Consider the following 20,597-nt stretch of genomic DNA (forward strand, 5'->3'; position numbering starts at 1 on the left):
TGGACCCTTAAAGGTCATTAGAATCTAAAAAACTTCCAACGCTGGTGCTCAGGCAGACGAGCAGTGAGGGAGGAGGCCTGGGGACAATCAACCTCACCTGGAGGCTGCTGGGGAGAAGTCCTGCCCCTCCCCCCGGGTATGAGGACACCCAACTCAGCACGAAGCATTTACAGAAGAGGTGTCTGCACCCTCAGGGCCCCAAGAATGTGGAATGGGACAAGAGGCAGAGGAGGGGTTTGTCACCGGCAAAGCCCATTAAAAATTCCTGGGAGATAAAAATAGAATCTGGGCAATAAAATAAAGTCTAACCTTTTTTTCCTTTGTGCTTTTTCTAATTTCACTTGTTCCTAGGTTTCCACAGGCAGAGGTCCCACACCCGGCACTTCAGACCCGATTTCCTAGTGCAAGATGGCTGGGCCGACACCTCAGCTCTCCGGGCCCCGTGCAGACTCTGCCACATACAGCCTGAGCTCCAGCCAACCCGGCCCTCGAGAGCTCCGCCCCGTCCCTCCCGCTGACGCTGACGGGATCCCTACACAGCAGCCCGGCCCACAGCCCGCGGGGGAGCGCACGCTCTCACCTCTCCATTCTCTGATCAAAATATAAAGTTTTCCTTTGCTTCTGAACCAAACTCAGTCTCGATCTGTTGGCTCCAATGACACTGGGCAGGGGGACCCTTGTTGGGGCCCACTCTGCAGGATCAGTAACAGAATTTGAGAACATTGTAACTTCAAAGAATAGATGCGTGAGCCAAACTGTTATTAACATAGAGCAGTGTATAAGGCTCGTGTAAAATAAGATGTTTCTAACACTTCCATTTGATATTTCCATCACTTTATTATAAGCAAGTTCAGTGGAGGGGTTTGTCGTATTTGTCAGGTCAACATTAGAGAAATGCAGTAATTTCTTTCCAAGGATGTGGATCTACTAATCTTGGCTGAAGGTTCAATCTTGTTTTGAATCATTTTCCGTTGAAAATGATACCTCTCTTTCAGCTCCTGGATTTCTACGAAGTATAAAATCTTATATATTTTATTACCAAAGGGTCAAGGTGGGAGGAGAGATAAATTAACAGTTTCGGATTAACATATACACACTTCTATGTATAAAATATATCATCAACAAGGAACTACTGTATAGCACAGGGAACAATACTCAATATTTTGTAATAACCCCTAAGGGGAAATAATCTGAAAAACAATAGATATCTATATCGACATCATGTATCAACTACAGATAAAAAGGAACATAAAGGAGGCCGATGGCGAGCGTTTCTGACCCTGAAGACTTCACTCACCTAAATTTCGGACTCTGCTTACGGCCAAAGTCCCTTAATGAACATACATGTACCAGTGGCTTAAAAATTCGCCAGATTGGGGCTTCCCTGGTGGCGCAGTGGTTGAGAGTCTGCCTGCCGATGCAGGGGACACGGGTTCGAGCCCTGGTCTGGGAAGATCCCACGTGCCGCAGAGCGGCTGGGCCCGTGAGCCACAACTACTGAGCCTGCGCGTCTGAAGCCTGTGCTCCGCAACAGGAGAGGCCGCGATGGTGAGAGGCCCGCGCACCGCGATGAGGAGTGGCCCCCGCTTGCCGCTGCTGGAGGAAGCCCTCCCACAGAGGAGAGGACCCAACACAGCCAATAAATAAATAAATGAATAAATAAATAAATAAAATTAAAAAAATAATTCGTCAGATTGGGGTTCGGGGAGACACTGATTTGGAAAAATCCCTGGTGTTCTCCTTACATACATGGGAACTTTCCTACAGCTAAAATATGCCTGTGACACCCAGAAGATGGTACACGGTTGGATCAGGAAGATTTTGGAAAAGGCACCTCATCTCTTAATCTCATGGTGGTCGAGTTCACCCCACCAGCCTCTTTCCTAACAATCTCCCCACTTGAGGATGTCAGCACCTTCTATGTCCTGTTGCACAGAGTTGGGAATTTGTCCACAGGATTAAGGGGAAGGAGGAGAAACAATGAGAGACAAGCCCTAGATGTTCGGACAGGCAAAAGTCACTCTAATTTCCAATCAGGAAGAAAAATTAACCAAAGGCTTAGCCTGCCGCCCGAAACCACAGTAGGGGCAGAAGCACACCACCAGTTTTGCGGCCAGCTTCCAAAAAAGTGAGTTGACAAATGAAGCTCAGGAAACTTCAATTCAGAAATATGCAGAATTATAAATTATGACTCTCCAAGCAAGCCAGAAATGCAAATCAGCAAAACAAAGAAGTCTCACTTCCCATCGGTCAAAGGGGACCATGCTGAAAAAATTGTAAAAACCAGAAATGCAGGACAGGCCATGGAGAAAAGGGAGCCTTGTTAGGCTGATGGGGGGGATGTAAACTGCCAACAGCCACTCTGGAGAAGTGTATGGTGTTTCCTAAAACATCTAAAAAACACAGCTAGAGAGCATAGGGCACTTACACTCATGGGCGTATAAATTGGGAAATCTAAAAATCAACAAGACACGGGCACCCCAAAGATTAGGGCTGCTCTGTTGACAAGAAACTACAATTCGGTACACCTTAAATATCCCAGGAAAGAGAAAAATGGATAAAGAAGTTGTGGTAATTAGGTACAATGGAATCTCACTCAGCCATGTAATAAATGTTATAAGGCTAGTAGCAGCATGCTGACTGGATTTACGTACGACGTTTAGAAGTGAAATAAGTCACACAAAAAAAGACACTTATCATAAGATATCACTTATAGAGGGAATGTAAAAATCGCTACACAGGACATTTATTACAAAACAGAATAGAGCCACACATTTAGAGAACACACCATGGCTGCTTAACGGAAAGGTGAGGTGGGGTGAGGCATAAAACAAGGGTTTGAAATTAGCACAGATAGCGTTCCATAAACCACATATGTAACAGACAAGCCCTATTCCTTGCTCAGTGAACTGGACTCCAAACCCCCTATTCAACGCACAAAAAATATATCTGACTAGTAAGAATCTTAAAACCTATGTATTGATATCTCTCTGTAAGTGAATCAAGTGGGTGTAAAATGGTATAAACACAGCATTGAAAATCAGCTAAACCCCAGTATAAAAATAAATTTCAAAAAAAAAAAAACAACAAAGACACTGAAAGAGAGAGAAATTCTTACAGAGATCGTTCAGGGGCTTTGAAGCAACCTGGATTGACCATATCTAGACCCACAGCTGGATTAGAAATAAGTCTGGAAACTGTTGGGACTGAGAGGATTGGTGAGATTGGGTGAACAAACGAAGACACTTTAAAGTAATACTGCGTGGTACCCATTCCATTTGTTCCAAATCTCCAAGTTCAAGGGAATCATCCTACAGCGAAAACATGCATGGGAAACCGAAATGATGATACACCGTGTGATCTGGAAAGGTTTCTAAAACGCACCTCATTTCACATCTCCTGGTGCTCGGATTCCCCCAATCCAGCTGCTTGACTAACAATCTAACCACTTGGAGAATCAGCACCTTTAACCTATTGTTTCATACAGGTTGCAATTTGTCCTGAGGATGGACGGGATGAGGGGGAACCCATGAGAGACTAGCTCGAGGAGTTGGGAAAGGCACAGGTCACTCTATTTTCCCATCAGGAAGAAGAATTAACCACAGGCTCAGCCTGCCGCCCGGAGCCAGAATAGGGCCAGAAGCAATCCTGCGCTTTTGCGGCCAGGTCCCAAGAAAGCGAGTAGAAAAATGGAGCACAGGGGCACTGCAATTCACAAACCTGCAGAATTAGAAATGATAACTCTCGTCCACAAATATATTGAGGGAAGGCAACGAAGAGGATTTGAAAGCAAGGCAGAATTGCAGGAAACAGATTTCAGGAGATAGATTCGAATCGCCTTTAAAGCACAGGAGAAGCGGCAAAACGTCGACAATGAGGCCTTGGCCAAAAAGGGCGTATGCGTTTTTTCCTGAATATATTCAGGAAAAAACGCATACGCCCTTTTTGGCCAACCAAGCAACCTGGAAAGGCAAATCAGCACTACAAAAAGTTTCGCTTCCCATCGGTCAAAAGGGCCATGCTGAAAATATTGTCAAAACCAGATATGCAGAACAGGCCATGGAGAAATGGGAGCCTTGCTACGCTGATGGGCGGGATGTAAATTGCCAACAGCCACTCTGGAGAAGTGTACAGTGTGTCCTGAAACATCTAAAAAACTCAGCCTAGAGAGCATAGGGCACTTCCACTCATGGGCGTATAAATTGGGAAAACTAAAAATCAACAAGACACAGGCACCCCAAAGTTTAGGGCTGCTCAGTTGACAAGAACCTCCACTTTGTTACACCTTAAATATCAGAGGAAAGAGAAGAATGGATAAAGAAGTTGTGGTCCTTATGTACAATGGAATATCACTCAGCCATGAAATCAACATCATAAGGCTAGGAGCAGCATGATGAGTGGATTTAGGTACGACGATTCTAAGTGAAATAAGTCACACAGAAAAAGACACTTATCATAAGATATCACTTATAGAGGGAATGTAAAAACCGCTACCCTTGAACTGAATTACAAAACAGAACAGAGTCGCACGTTTAAAAAACACACTATGGCTGCTTAACGGGAAAGGTGAGGTGGGGTGATGCATAAAACAAGGGTTTCAAATTAGCTCAGATACCATTCCATAAACCCAATATGTAATAGACAAGACCTACTCCTTGCTCAGTGAACTGGACTCAACACCCCCTATTCACCGCCCAAGAGTATATCTGATTAGTATGAATCTTAAAACCTATGTATTGATATCTCTCTGTAAGTGAGTCAAGTGGGTGTAAAGCGGCATAAACACAGCAGTGAAAAGCAGCTAAACCCCATTCTAAAAATCAATTACATTTAAAAACCCGTGAAACAAAGACAGTGAAAGAGAGAGAAATTCTTACAAAATTCGTTCAGGGGCTGTGATGCCACCTGGATTGACCATATCTAGACCCACAGATGATTGAGACATAAGCGTTGACACTCTTGCGGCTGAGAGGTTTGGTGAGGTTGGGTGAGCTAACGCAGACCCTGTAAAGTAATACGCCGTGGTACCCATCCCATGGGTCCCAAATCTCCAGGTTCAAGGGCATCTTCCTACATCGAAAACATGCATGAGAAACCCATAAGATGGTACACCGTGTGATCGGGAAAGGTTTCTAAAACGCACCTCATTTCTCATCTCCTTGGCTCCGGTTCGCCATTCCAGCCGCTTTACTAGCAATCTCCCTCCTTGGAGAATCAGCACCTTTAACCTCCTGTTCCGTACACGTTGCAATTTGTCCTGAGGATGAACGGGAAGAAGGGGAGCCAATGAGAGACTAGCTCTAGGTGTTGGGACAGGCACAGGTCACTCTATTTTCCCATCAAGAAGAAGAATTAACCACAGGCTCAGCCTGCCGCCCGGAGCCAGAATAGGGCCTGAAGCAATCCTGCGCTTTTGCGGACAGCTCCCAAGAAAGCGAGTTGAAAAATGGAGCTCAGGGGCACTGCAATTCACAAACCTGCAGAGTTAGAAATGATAACTCTCGTCCACAAATATATTGAGGGAAGGCAACGAAGAGGATTTGAAAGCAAGGCAGAATTGCAGAAAACAGGTTTCAGGAGGTAGATTCGAATCGACTTTAAAGAACAGGAAAAGCGGCAAAACCTCGACAATGATGCCCTTGGCCAAAAAGGGCGTATGCGTTTTTTCCTGAATATATTCAGGAAAAAACGCATACGCCCTTTTTGGCCAACCAAGCAACCTGGAAAGGCAAATCAGCGCTACAAAGAAGCCTCGCTTCCCATCGGTCAAAAGGGCCATGCTGAATAAAGTGTCAAAACCAGAAATGCAGGACAGGCCATGGAGAAATGGGAGACTTGCTACGCTGATGGGCGGGATGTAAATTGCCAACAGCCACTCTGGAGAAGTGTACGGTGTGTCCTGAAACATCTAAAAAACTCAGCTTAGAGAGCATAGGGCACTTCCACTCATGGGCGTATAAATTGGGAAAACTAAAAATCAGCAAGACACAGGCACCCCAAAGTTTAGGGCTGCTCTGTTGACAAGAACCTCCACTTCGTTACACCTTAAATATCCCAGGAAAGAGAAGAATGGATAAAGAAGTCGTGGTCCTTATGTACAATGGAATATCACTCAGCCATGAAATCAAAGTCATAAGGCTAGTAGCAGCATGATGAGTGGATTTAGGTACGACGATTCTAAGTGAAATAAGTCACACAGAAAAAGACACTTATCATAAGATATCACTTATAGAGGGAATGTAAAAACCGCTACCCTTGAACTGAATTACAAAACAGAACAGAGTCACACGTTTAGAAAACACACTATAGCTGCTTAACGGGAAAGGTGAGGTGGGGTGATGCATAAAACAAGGGTTTCAAATTAGCTCAGATACCGTTCCATAAACCCAATATGTAATAGACAAGACCTACTCTTGCTCAGTGAACTGGACACAACACCCCCTATTCACCGCCCAAGAGTATATCTGACTAGTAAGAATCTTAAAACCTATGTATTGATATCTCTCTGTAAGTGAGTCAAGTGGGTGTAAAGCGGCATAAACACAGGAGTGAAAAGCAGCTAAAGTCCATTATAAAAATCAATGACTTTTAAAACCCGTGAAACAAAGACCGTGAAAGAGAGAGAAATTCTTACATAATTCGTTCAGGGGCTGTGATGCCACCTGGATTGACCATATCTAGACCCACAGATGATTGAGACATAAGCGTTGACACTCTTGCGGCTGAGAAGTTTGGTGAGGTTGGGTGAGCTAACGCATACCCTTTAAAGTAATACGCCGTGGTACCCATCCCATGGGTCCCAAATCTCCAGGTTCAAGGGCATCTTCCTACATCGAAAACATGCATGAGAAACCCAGAAGATGGTACACCGTGTGATCGGGAAAGGTTTCTAAAACGCACCTCATTTCTCATCTCCTTGTGCTCCGGTTCGCCATTCCAGCCCCTTTACTAGCAATCTCCCTCCTTGGAGAATCAGCACCTTTAACCTCCTGTTCCGTACACGTTGCAATTTGTCCTGAGGATGAACGGGAAGAGGGGGAACCAATGAGAGACTAGCTCTAGGTGTTGGGACAGGCACAGGTCACTCTATTTTCCCATCAGGAAGAAGAATTAACCACAGGCTCAGCCTGCCGCCCAGAGCCAGAATAGGGCCTGAAGCAATCCTGCGCTTTTGCGGCCAGCTCCCAAGAAAGCGAGTTGAAAAATGGAGCTCAGGGGCACTGCAATTCACAAACCTGCAGAGGTAGAAATGATAACTCTCGTCCACAAATATATTGAGGGAAGGCAACGAAGAGGATTTGAAAGCAAGGCAGAATTGCAGGAAACAGATATCAGGAGGTAGATTCGAATCGCCTTTAAAGCACAGGAAAAGCGGCAAAACCTCGACAATGATGCCCTTGGCCAAAAGGGCGTATGCGTTTTTTCCTGAATATATTCAGGAAAAAACGCATACGCCCTTTTGAGTCAACCAAGCAACCTGGAAAGGCAAATCAGCGCTACAAAGAAGTCTCGCTTCCCATCGGTCAAAAGGGCCCTGCTGAATAAAGTGTCAAAACCAGAAATGCAGGACAGGCCATGGAGAAATGGGAGCCTTGCTACGCTGATGGGCGGGATGTAAATTGCCAACAGCCACTCTGGAGAAGTGTACGGTGTGTCCTGAAACATCTAAAAAACTCAGCTGGGCTTCCCTGGTGGCGCAGTGGTTGAGAGTCTGCCTGCCAATGCAGGGGACACGGGTTCGAGCCCTGGTCTGGGAAGATCCCACATGCCGCGGAGCAACTGGGCCCGTGAGCCACAACTACTGAGCCTGCGCGTCTGGAGCCCGTGCTCCGCAACGGGAGAGGCCGCGATAGTGAGAGGCCCGCGCACCGCGATGAAGAATGGCACCCGCTTGCCGCAACTGGAGAAAGCCCTCGCACAGAAACGAAGACCCAACACAGCTAAAAATAAATAAATAAATAAAAAACTCAGCTTAGAGAGCATAGGGCACTTCTACTCATGGGCGTATAAATTGGGAAAACTAAAAATCAGCAAGGCACAGGCACCCCAAAGTTTAGGGCTGCTCTGTTGACAAGAAACTCCACTTCGTTACACCTTAAATATTCCAGGAAAGAGAAGAATGGATAAAGAAGTTGTGGTCCTTATATACAATGGAATATCACTCAGCCATGAAATCAACGTCATAAGGCTAGTAGCAGCATGATGAGTGGATTTAGGTACGACGATTCTAAGTGAAATAAGTCACACAGAAATAGACACTTATCATAAGATATCACTTATAGAGGGAACGTAAAAACCGCTACCCTTGAACTGAATTACAAAATAGAACAGAGTCACACGTTTAGAAAACACACTATGGCTGCTTAACGGGAAATGTGAGGTGGGGTGATGCATAAAACAAGGGTTTCAAATTAGCTCAGATACCGTTCCATAAACCCAATATGTAATAGACAAGACCTACTCCTTGCTCAGTGAACTGGACTCAACACCCCCTATTCACCGCCCAAGAATATATCTGACTAGTAAGAATCTTAAAACCTATGTATTGATATCTCTCTGTAAGTGAGTCAAGTGAGTGTAAAGCGGCATAAACACAGTAGTGAAAAGCAGCTAAACCCCATTATACAAATCTATTACTTTTAAAAACCCGTGAAACAAAGACAGTGAAAGAGAGAGAAATTCTTACAATATTCATTCACGGGCTGTGATGCCACCTGGATTGACCATATCTAGACCCACAGATGATTGAGACATAAGGGTGGACACTCTTTAGGCTAAGAGGTTTGGGGAGGTTGGGTGAGCTAAGGCAGACCCTTTAAAGTAATACGGCGTGGTACCCATCCCATGGGTCCCAAATCTCCAGGTTCAAGGGCATCTTCCTACATCGAAAACATGCATGAGAAACCCAGAAGATGGTACACCGTGTGATCGGGAAAGGTTTCTAAAACGCACCTCATTTCTCATCTCCTTGTACTCCGGTTCGCCATTCCAGCCGCTTTACTAGCAATCTCCCTCCTTGGAGAATCAGCACCTTTAACCTCCTGTTCCGTACACGTTGCAATTTGTCCTGAGGATGAACGGGAAGAGGGGGAGCCAATGAGAGACTAGCTCTAGGTGTTGGGACAGGCACAGGTCACTCTATTTTCCCATCAGGAAGAAGAATTAACCACAGGCTCAGCCTGCCGCCCAGAGCCAGAATAGGGCCTGAAGCAATCCTGCGCTTTTGCGGCCAGCTCCCAAGAAAGCGAGTTGAAAAATGGAGCTCAGGGGCACTGCAATTCATAAACCTGCAGAGTAAGAAATGATAACTCTCGTCCACAAATATATTGAGGGAAGGCAACGAAGAGGATTTGAAAGCAAGGCAGAATTGCAGGAAACCGATTTCAGGAGGTAGATTCGAATCGCCTTTAAAGCACAGGAGAAGCGGCAAAACCTCGACAATCATGCCCTTGGCCAAAAAGGGCGTATGCGTTTTTTCCTGAATATATTCAAGAAAAAACGCATACGCTCTTTTTGGCCAACCAAGCAACCTGGAAAGGCAAATCAGCGCTACAAAGAAGCCTCGCTTCCCATGGGACAAAAGGGCCATGCTGAATAAAGTGTCAAAACCAGAACTGCAGGACAGGCCATGGAGAAATGGGAGACTTGCTACGCTGATGGGCGGGCTGTAAATTGCCAACAGCCACTCTGGAGAAGTGTACGGTGTGTCCTGAAACATCTAAAAAACTCAGCTTAGAGAGCATAGGGCACTTCCACTCATGGGCGTATACATTGGGAAAACTAAAACTCAGCAAGACACAGGCACCCCAAAGTTTAGGGCTGCTCTGTTGACAAGAACCTCCACTTCGTTACACCTTAAATATCCCAGGAAAGAGAAGAATGGATAAAGAATTTGTGGTTCTTATGTACAATGGAATATCACTCAGCCATGAAATCAACGTCATAAGGCTAGTAGCAGCATGATGAGTGGATTTAGGTACGACGATTCTAAGTGAAATAAGTCACACAGAAAAAGACACTTCTCATAAGATATCACTTATAGAGGGAATGTAAAAACCGGTACCCTTGAACTGAATTACAAAACAGAACAGAGTCGCACGTTTAGAAAACACACTATGGCTGCTTAACGGGAAAGGTGAGGTGGGGTGATGCATAAAGCAAGGGTTTCAAATTAGCTCAGATACCGTTCCATAAACCCAATATGTAATAGACAAGACCTACTCCTTGCTCAATGAACTGGACTCAACACCCCCTATTCACCGCCCAAGAATATATCTGACTAGTAAGAATCTTAAAACCTATGTATTGATATCTCTCTGTAGTGAGTCTAGTGGGTGTAAAGCGGCATAAACACAGCAGTGAAAAGCAGCTAAACCCCATTATAAAAATCAATTACTTTTAAAAATCCGTGAAACAAAGACAGTGAAAGAGAGAGAAATGCTTACAAAATTCGTTAAGGGGCTGTGATGCCACCTGGATTGACCATATCTAGACCCACAGCTGATTGAGACATAAGGGTGGACACTCTTGGGGCTAAGAGGTTTGGGGAGGTTGGGTGAGCTAACGCAGACCCTTTAAAGTAATACGGCGTGGTACCCATCCCATGGGTCCCAAATCTCCAGGTTCAAGGGCATCTTCCTACATCGAAAACATGCATGAGAAACCCAGAAGATGGTACACCGTGTGATCGGGAAAGGTTTCTAAAACGCACCTCATTTCTCATCTCCTTGTACTCCGGTTCGCCATTCCAGCCGCTTTACTAGCAATCTCCCTCCTTGGAGAATCAGCACCTTTAACCTCCTGTTCCGTACACGTTGCAATTTGTCCTTAGGATGAACGGGAAGAGGGGGAGCCAATGAGAGACTAGCTCTAGGTGTTGGGACAGGCACAGGTCACTCTATTTTCCCATCAGGAAGAAGAATTAACCACAGGCTCAGCCTGCCGCCCAGAGCCAGAATAGGGCCTGAAGCAATCCTGCGCTTTTGCGGCCAGCTCCCAAGAAAGCGAGTTGAAAAATGGAGCTCAGGGGCACTGCAATTCATAAACCTGCAGAGTAAGAAATGATAACTCTCGTCCACAAATATATTGAGGGAAGGCAACGAAGAGGATTTGAAAGAAAGGCAGAATTGCAGGAAAAAGATTTCAGGAGGTAGATTCGAATCGCCTTTAAAGCACAGGAGAAGCGGCAAAACCTCGACAATCATGCCCTTGGCCAAAAAGGGCGTATGCGTTTTTTCCTGAATATATTCAGGAAAAAACGCATACGCTCTTTTTGGCCAACCAAGCAACCTGGAAAGGCAAATCAGCGCTACAAAGAAGCCTCGCTTCCCATGGGACAAAAGGGCCATGCTGAATAAAGTGTCAAAACCAGAACTGCAGGACAGGCCATGGAGAAATGGGAGACTTGCTACGCTGATGGGCGGGCTGTAAATTGCCAACAGCCACTCTGGAGAAGTGTACGGTGTGTCCTGAAACATCTAAAAAACTCAGCTTAGAGAGCATAGGGCACTTCCACTCATGGGCGTATACATTGGGAAAACTAAAACTCAGCAAGAAACAGGCACCCCAAAGTTTAGGGCTGCTCTGTTGACAAGAACCTCCACTTCGTTACACCTGAAATATCCCAGGAAAGAGAAGAATGGATAAAGAATTTGTGGTTCTTATGTACAATGGAATATCACTCAGCCATGAAATCAACGTCATAAGGCTAGTAGCAGCATGATGAGTGGATTTAGGTACGACGATTCTAAGTGAAATAAGTCACACAGAAAAAGACACTTATCATAAGATATCACTTATAGAAGGAATGTAAAAACCGCTACCCTTGAACTGAATTACAAAACAGAACAGAGTCGCACGTTTAGAAAACACACTATGGCTGCTTAACGGGAAAGGTGAGGTGGGGTGATGCATAAAGCAAGGGTTTCAAATTAGCTCAGATACCGTTCCATAAACCCAATATGTAATAGACAAGACCTACTCCTTGCTCAATGAACTGGACTCAACACCCCCTATTCACCGCCCAAGAATATATCTGACTAGTAAGAATCTTAAAACCTATGTATTGATATCTCTCTGTAGTGAGTCTAGTGGGTGTAAAGCGGCATAAACACAGCAGTGAAAAGCAGCTAAACCCCATTATAAAAATCAATTACTTTTAAAAATCCGTGAAACAAAGACAGTGAAAGAGAGAGAAATGCTTACAAAATTCGTTAAGGGGCTGTGATGCCACCTGGATTGACCATATCTAGACCCACAGCTGATTGAGACATAAGGGTGGACACTCTTGGGGCTAAGAGGTTTGGGGAGGTTGGGTGAGCTAACGCAGACCCTTTAAAGTAATACGGCGTGGTACCCATCCCATGGGTCCCAAATCTCCAGGTTCAAGGGCATCTTCCTACATCGAAAACATGCATGAGAAACCCAGAAGATGGTACACCGTGTGATCGGGAAAGGTTTCTAAAACGCACCTCATTCCTCATCTCCTTGTACTCCGGTTCGCCATTCCAGCCGCTTTACTAGCAATCTCCCTCCTTGGAGAATCAGCACCTTTAACCTCCTGTTCCGTACACGTTGCAATTTGTCCTGAGGATGAACGGGAAGAGGGGGAGCCAATGAGAGACTAGCTCTAGGTGTTGGGACAGGCACAGGTCACTCTATTTTCCCATCAGGAAGAAGAATTAACCACAGGCTCAGCCTGCCGCCCAGAGCCAGAATAGGGCCTGAAGCAATCCTGCGCTTTTGCGGCCAGCTCCCAAGAAAGCGAGTTGAAAAATGGAGCTCAGGGGCACTGCAATTCATAAACCTGCAGAGTAAGAAATGATAACTCTCGTCCACAAATATATTGAGGGAAGGCAACGAAGAGGATTTGAAAGCAAGGCAGAATTGCAGGAAACAGATTTCAGGAGGTAGATTCGAATCGCCTTTAAAGCACAGGAGAAGCGGCAAAACCTCGACAATCATGCCCTTGGCCAAAAAGGGCGTATGCGTTTTTTCCTGAATATATTCAGGAAAAAACGCATACGCCCTTTTTGGCCAACCAAGCAACCTGGAAAGGCAAATCAGCGCTACAAAGAGGCCTCGCTTCCCATCGGTCAAAAGGGCCATGCTGAATAAAGTGTCAAAACCAGAAATGCAGGACAGGCCATGGAGAAATGGGAGACTTGCTACGCTGATGGGCGGGATGTAAATTGCCAACAGCCACTCTGGAGAAGTGTACGGTGTGTCCTGAAACATCTAAAAAACTCAGCTTAGAGAGCATAGGGCACTTCCACTCATGGGCGTATAAATTGGGAAAATTAAAAATCAGCAAGACACAGGCACCCCAAAGTTTAGGGCTGCTCTGTTGACAAGAACCTCCACTTCGTTACACCTTAAATATCCCAGGAAAGAGAAGAATGGATAAAGAAGTCATGGTCCTTATGTACAATGGAATATCACTCAGCCATGAAATCAAAGTCATAAGGCTAGTAGCAGCATGATGAGTGGATTTAGGTACGACGATTCTAAGTGAAATAAGTCACACAGAAAAAGACACTTATCATAAGATATCACTTATAGAGGGAATGTAAAAACCGCTACCCTTGAACTGAATTACAAAACAGAACAGAGTCACACGTTTAGAAAACACACTATGGCTGCTTAACGGGAAAGGTGAGGTGGGGTGATGCATAAAACAAGGGTTTCAAATTAGCTCAGATACCGTTCCATAAACCCAATATGTAATAGACAAGACCTACTCCTTGCTCAGTGAACTGGACACAACACCCCCTATTCACCGCCCAAGAGTATATCTGATTAGTAAGAATCTTAAAACCTATGTATTGATATCTCTCTGTAAGTGAGTCAAGTGGGTGTAAAGCGGCATAAACACAGGAGTGAAAAGCAGCTAAATCCCAATATAAAAATCAATTACTTTTAAAACCCGTGAAACAAAGACAGTGAAAGAGACAGAAATTCTTACATAATTCGTTCAGGGGCTGTGATGCCACCTGGATTGACCATATCTAGACGCACAGATGATTGAGACATAAGCGTTGACACTCTTGCGGCTGAGAAGTTTGGTGAGGTTGGGTGAGCTAACGCAGACCCTTTAAAGTAATACGCCTTGGTACCCATCCCATGGGTCCCAAATCTCCAGGTTCAAGGGCATCTTCCTACATCGAAAACATGCATGAGAAACCCAGAAGATGGTACACCGTGTGATCGGGAAAGGTTTCTAAAACGCACCTCATTTCTCATCTCCTTGTGCTCCGGTTCGCCATTCCAGCCCCTTTACTAGCAATCTCCCTCCTTGGAGAATCAGCACCTTTAACCTCCTGTTCCGTACACGTTGCAAATTGTCCTGAGGATGAACGGGAAGAGGGGGAACCAATGAGAGACTAGCTCTAGGTGTTGGGACAGGCACAGGTCACTCTATTTTCCCATCAGGAAGAAGAATTAACCACAGGCTCAGCCTGCCGCCCGGAGCCAGAATAGGGCCTGAAGCAATCCTGCGCTTTTGCGGCCAGCTCCCAAGAAAGCGAGTTGAAAAATGGAGCTCAGGGGCACTGCAATTCACAAACCTGCAGAGGTAGAAATGATAACTCTCGTCCACAAATATATTGAGGGAAGGCAACGAAGAGGATTTGAAAGCAAGGCAGAATTGCAGGAAACAGATATCAGGAGGTAGATTCGAATCGCCTTTAAAGCACAGGAAAAGCGGCAAAACCTCGACAATGATGCCCTTGGCCAAAAGGGCGTATGCGTTTTTTCCTGAATATATTCAGGAAAAAACGCATACGCCCTTTTGAGTCAACCAAGCAACCTGGAAAGGCAAATCAGCGCTACAAAGAAGTCTCGCTTCCCATCGGTCAAAAGGGCCCTGCTGAATAAAGCGTCAAAACCAGAAATGCAGGACAGGCCATGGAGAAATGGGAGCCTTGCTACGCTGATGGGCGGGATGTAAATTGCCAACAGCCACTCTGGAGAAGTGTACGGTGTGTCCTGAAACATCTAAAAAACTCAGCTTAGAGAGCATAGGGCACTTCTACTCATGGGCGTATAAATTGGGAAAACTAAAAATCAGCAAGACACAGGCACCCCAAAGTTTAGGGCTGCTCTGTTGACAAGAACCTCCACTTCGTTACACCTTAAATATTCCAGGAAAGAGAAGAATGGATAAAGAAGTTGTGGTCCTTATATACAATGGAATATCACTCAGCCATGAAATCAACGTCATAAGGCTAGTAGCAGCATGATGAGTGGATTTAGGTACGACGATTCTAAGTGAAATAAGTCACACAGAAATAGACACTTATCATAAGATATCACTTATAGAGGGAACGTAAAAACCGCTACCCTTGAACTGAATTACAAAATAGAACAGAGTCACACGTTTAGAAAACACACTATGGCTGCTTAACGGGAAAGGTGAGGTGGGGTGATGCATAAAACAAGGGTTTCAAATTAGCTCAGATACTGTTCCATAAACCCAATATGTAATAGACAAGACCTACTCCTTGCTCAGTGAACTGGACTCAACACCCCCTATTCACCGCCCAAGAATATATCTGACTAGTAAGAATCTTAAAACCTATGTATTGATATCTCTCTGTAAGTGAGTCAAGTGGGTGTAAAGCGGCATAAACACAGTAGTGAAAAGCAGCTAAAGCCCATTATACAAAACTATTACTTTTAAAAACCCGTGAAACAAAGACAGTGAAAGAGACAGAAATTCTTACAATATTCATTCACGGGCTGTGATGCCACCTGGATTGACCATATCTAGACCCACAGCTGATTGAGACATAAGGGTGGACACTCTTGGGGCTAAGAGGTTTGGGGAGGTTGGGTGAGCTAACGCAGACCCTTTAAAGTACTACGGCGTGGTACCCATCCCATGGGTCCCAAATCTCCAGGTTCAAGGGCATCTTCCTACATCGAAAACATGCATGAGAAACCCAGAAGATGGTACACCGTGTGATCGGGAAAGGTTTCTAAAACGCACCTCATTTCTCATCTCCTTGTACTCCGGTTCGCCATTCCAGCCGCTTTACTAGCAATCTCCCTCCTTGGAGAATCAGCACCTTTAGCCTCCTGTTCCGTACACGTTGCAATTTGTCCTGAGGATGAACGGGAAGAGGGGGAGCCAATGAGAGACTAGCTCTAGGTGTTGGGACAGGCACAGGTCACTCTATTTTCCCATCAGGAAGAAGAATTAACCACAGGCTCAGCCTGCCGCCCAGAGCCAGAATAGGGCCTGAAGCAATCCTGCGCTTTTGCGGCCAGCTCCCAAGAAAGCGAGTTGAAAAATGGAGCTCAGGGGCACTGCAATTCATAAACCTGCAGAGTAAGAAATGATAACTCTCGTCCACAAATATATTGAGGGAAGGCAACGAAGAGGATTTGAAAGCAAGGCAGAATTGCAGGAAACAGATTTCAGGAGGTAGATTCGAATCGCCTTTAAAGCACAGGAGAAGCGGCAAAACCTCGACAATCATGCCCTTGGCCAAAAAGGGCATATGCGTTTTTTCCTGAATATATTCAGGAAAAAACGCATACGCCCTTTTTGGCCAACCAAGCAACCTGGAAAGGCAAATCAGCGCTACAAAGAAGCCTCGCTTCCCATGGGACAAAAGGGCCATGCTGAATAAAGTGTCAAAACCAGAACTGCAGGACAGGCCATGGAGAAATGGGAGACTTGCTACGCTGATGGGCGGGCTGTAAATTGCCAACAGCCACTCTGGAGAAGTGTACGGTGTGTCCTGAAACATCTAAAAAACTCAGCTTAGAGAGCATAGGGCACTTCCACTCATGGGCGTATACATTGGGAAAACTAAAACTCAGCAAGACACAGGCACCCCAAAGTTTAGGGCTGCTCTGTTGACAAGAACCTCCACTTCGTTACACCTGAAATATCCCAGGAAAGAGAAGAATGGATAAAGAATTTGTGGTTCTTATGTACAATGGAATATCACTCAGCCATGAAATCAACGTCATAAGGCTAGTAGCAGCATGATGAGTGGATTTAGGTACGACGATTCTAAGTGAAATAAGTCACACAGAAAAAGACACTTATCATAAGATATCACTTATAGAGGGAATGTAAAAACCGCTACCCTTGAACTGAATTACAAAACAGAACAGAGTCGCACGTTTAGAAAACACACTATGGCTGCTTAACGGGAAAGGTGAGGTGGGGTGATGCATAAAGCAAGGGTTTCAAATTAGCTCAGATACCGTTCCATAAACCCAATATGTAATAGACAAGACCTACTCCTTGCTCAATGAACTGGACTCAACACCCCCTATTCACCGCCCAAGAATATATCTGACTAGTAAGAATCTTAAAACCTATGTATTGATATCTCTCTGTAGTGAGTCTAGTGGGTGTAAAGCGGCATAAACACAGCAGTGAAAAGCAGCTAAACCCCATTATAAAAATCAATTACTTTTAAAAATCCGTGAAACAAAGACAGTGAAAGAGAGAGAAATGCTTACAAAATTCGTTCAGGGGCTGTGATGCCACCTGGATTGACCATATCTAGACCCACAGCTGATTGAGACATAAGGGTGGACACTCTTGGGGCTAAGAGGTTTGGGGAGGTTGGGTGAGCTAACGCAGACCCTTTAAAGTAATACGGCGTGGTACCCATCCCATGGGTCCCAAATCTCCAGGTTCAAGGGCATCTTCCTACATCGAAAACATGCATGAGAAACCCAGAAGATGGTACACCGTGTGATCGGGAAAGGTTTCTAAAACGCACCTCATTTCTCATCTCCTTGTACTCCGGTTCGCCATTCCAGCCGCTTTACTAGCAATCTCCCTCCTTGGAGAATCAGCACCTTTAACCTCCTGTTCCGTACACGTTGCAATTTGTCCTGAGGATGAACGGGAAGAGGGGGAGCCAATGAGAGACTAGCTCTAGGTGTTGGGACAGGCACAGGTCACTCTATTTTCCCATCAGGAAGAAGAATTAACCACAGGCTCAGCCTGCCGCCCAGAGCCAGAATAGGGCCTGAAGCAATCCTGCGCTTTTGCGGCCAGCTCCCAAGAAAGCGAGTTGAAAAATGGAGCTCAGGGGCACTGCAATTCATAAACCTGCAGAGTAAGAAATGATAACTCTCGTCCACAAATATATTGAGGGAAGGCAACGAAGAGGATTTGAAAGCAAGGCAGAATTGCAGGAAACAGATTTCAGGAGGTAGATTCGAATCGCCTTTAAAGCACAGGAGAAGCGGCAAAACCTCGACAATCATGCCCTTGGCCAAAAAGGGCGTATGCGTTTTTTCCTGAATATATTCAGGAAAAAACGCATACGCCCTTTTTGGCCAACCAAGCAACCTGGAAAGGCAAATCAGCGCTACAAAGAAGCCTCGCTTCCCATGGGACAAAAGGGCCTTGCTGAATAAAGTGTCAAAACCAGAACTGCAGGACAGGCCATGGAGAAATGGGAGCCTTGCTACGCTGATGGGCGGGCTGTAAATTGCCAACAGCCACTCTGGAGAAGTGTACGGTGTGTCCTGAAACATCTAAAAAACTCAGCTTAGAGAGCATAGGGCACTTCCACTCATGGGAGTATACATTGGGAAAACTAAAACTCAGCAAGACACAGGCACCCCAAAGTTTAGGGCTGCTCTGTTGACAAGAACCTCCACTTCGTTACACCTGAAATATCCCAGGAAAGAGAAGAATGGATAAAGAAGTTGTGGTTCTTATGTACAATGGAATATCACTCAGCCATGAAATCAACGTCATAAGGCTAGTAGCAGCATGATGAGTGGATTTAGGTACGCCGATTCTAAGTGAAATAAGTCACACAGAAAAAGACACTTATCATAAGATATCACTTATAGAGGGAATGTAAAAACCGCTACCCTTGAACTGAATTACAAAACAGAACAGAGTCGCACGTTTAGAAAACACACTATGGCTGCTTAACGGGAAAGGTGAGGTGGGGTGATGCATAAAGCAAGGGTTTCAAATTAGCTCAGATACCGTTCCATAAACCCAATATGTAATAGACAAGACCTACTCCTTGCTCAATGAACTGGACTCAACACCCCCTATTCACCGCCCAAGAATATATCTGACTAGTAAGAATCTTAAAACCTATGTATTGATATCTCTCTGTAGTGAGTCTAGTGGGTGTAAAGCGGCATAAACACAGCAGTGAAAAGCAGCTAAACCCCATTATAAAAATCAATTACTTTTAAAAATCCGTGAAACAAAGACAGTGAAAGAGAGAGAAATGCTTACAAAATTCGTTCAGGGGCTGTGATGCCACCTGGATTGACCATATCTAGACCCACAGCTGATTGAGACATAAGGGTGGACACTCTTGGGGCTAAGAGGTTTGGGGAGGTTGGGTGAGCTAACGCAGACCCTTTAAAGTAATACGGCGTGGTACCCATCCCATGGGTCCCAAATGTCCAGGTTCAAGGGCGTCTTCCTACATAGAAAACATGCATGAGATACCGAAAAGATGGTACACCGTGTGATCGGGAAAGGTTTCTAAAACGCACCTCATTTCTCATCTCCTTGTGCTCCTGTTCGCCATTCCAGCCGCTTTACTAGCAATCTCCCTCCTTGGCGAATCAGCACCTTTAACCTCCTGTTCCGTACAGGTTGCAGTTTGTCCTGAAGATGAACGGGAAGAGGGGCAACCAATGAGAGACTATCTCTAGGTGTTGGGACAGGCACAGGTCACTCTATCTTCCCATCAGGAAGAAGAATTAACCACAGGCCCAGCCTGCCGCCCGGAGCCAGAATAGGGCCTGAAGCAATCCTGCGCTTTTGCGGCCAGCTCCCAAGAAAGCGAGTTGAAAAATGGAGCTCAGGGGCACTGCAATTAACAAAACTGCAGAGGTAGAAATGATAACTCTCGTCCACAAATATATTGAGGGAAGGCAACGAAGAGGATTTGAAAGCAAGGCAGAATTGCAGAAAACAGGTTTCAGGAGGTAGATTCGAATCGAGTTTAAAGAACAGGAAAAGCGGCAAAAGCTCGACAATGATGCCCTTGGCCAAAAAGGGCGTATGCGTTTTTTCCTGAATATATTCAGAAAAAAACGCATACGCCCTTTTTGGCCAACCAAGCAACCTGGAAAGGCAAATCAGCGCTACAAAGAAGCCTCGCTTCCCATCGGTCAAAAGGGCCATGCTGAATAAAGTGTCAAAACCAGAAATGCAGGACAGGCCATGGAGAAATGGGAGACTTGCTACGCTGATGGGCGGGATGTAAATTGCCAACAGCCACTCTGGAGAAGTGTACGGTGTGTCCTGAAACATCTAAAAAACTCAGCTTAGAGAGCATAGGGCACTTCCACTCATGGGCGTATAAATTGGGAAAATTAAAAATCAGCAAGACACAGGCACCCCAAAGTTTAGGGCTGCTCTGTTGACAAGAACCTCCACTTCGTTACACCTGAAATATCCCAGGAAAGAGAAGAATGGATAAAGAAGTCGTGGTCCTTATGTACAATGGAATATCACTCAGCCATGAAATCAAAGTCATAAGGCTAGTAGCAGCATGATGAGTGGATTTAGGTACGACGATTCTAAGTGAAATAAGTCACACAGAAAAAGACACTTCTCATAAGATATCACTTATAGA

The sequence above is a fragment of the Balaenoptera borealis genome, assembly GCF_965194805.1.
Source record: "Balaenoptera borealis genome assembly, chromosome: 10".
NCBI classification, from domain to species: domain Eukaryota; kingdom Metazoa; phylum Chordata; class Mammalia; order Artiodactyla; family Balaenopteridae; genus Balaenoptera; species Balaenoptera borealis.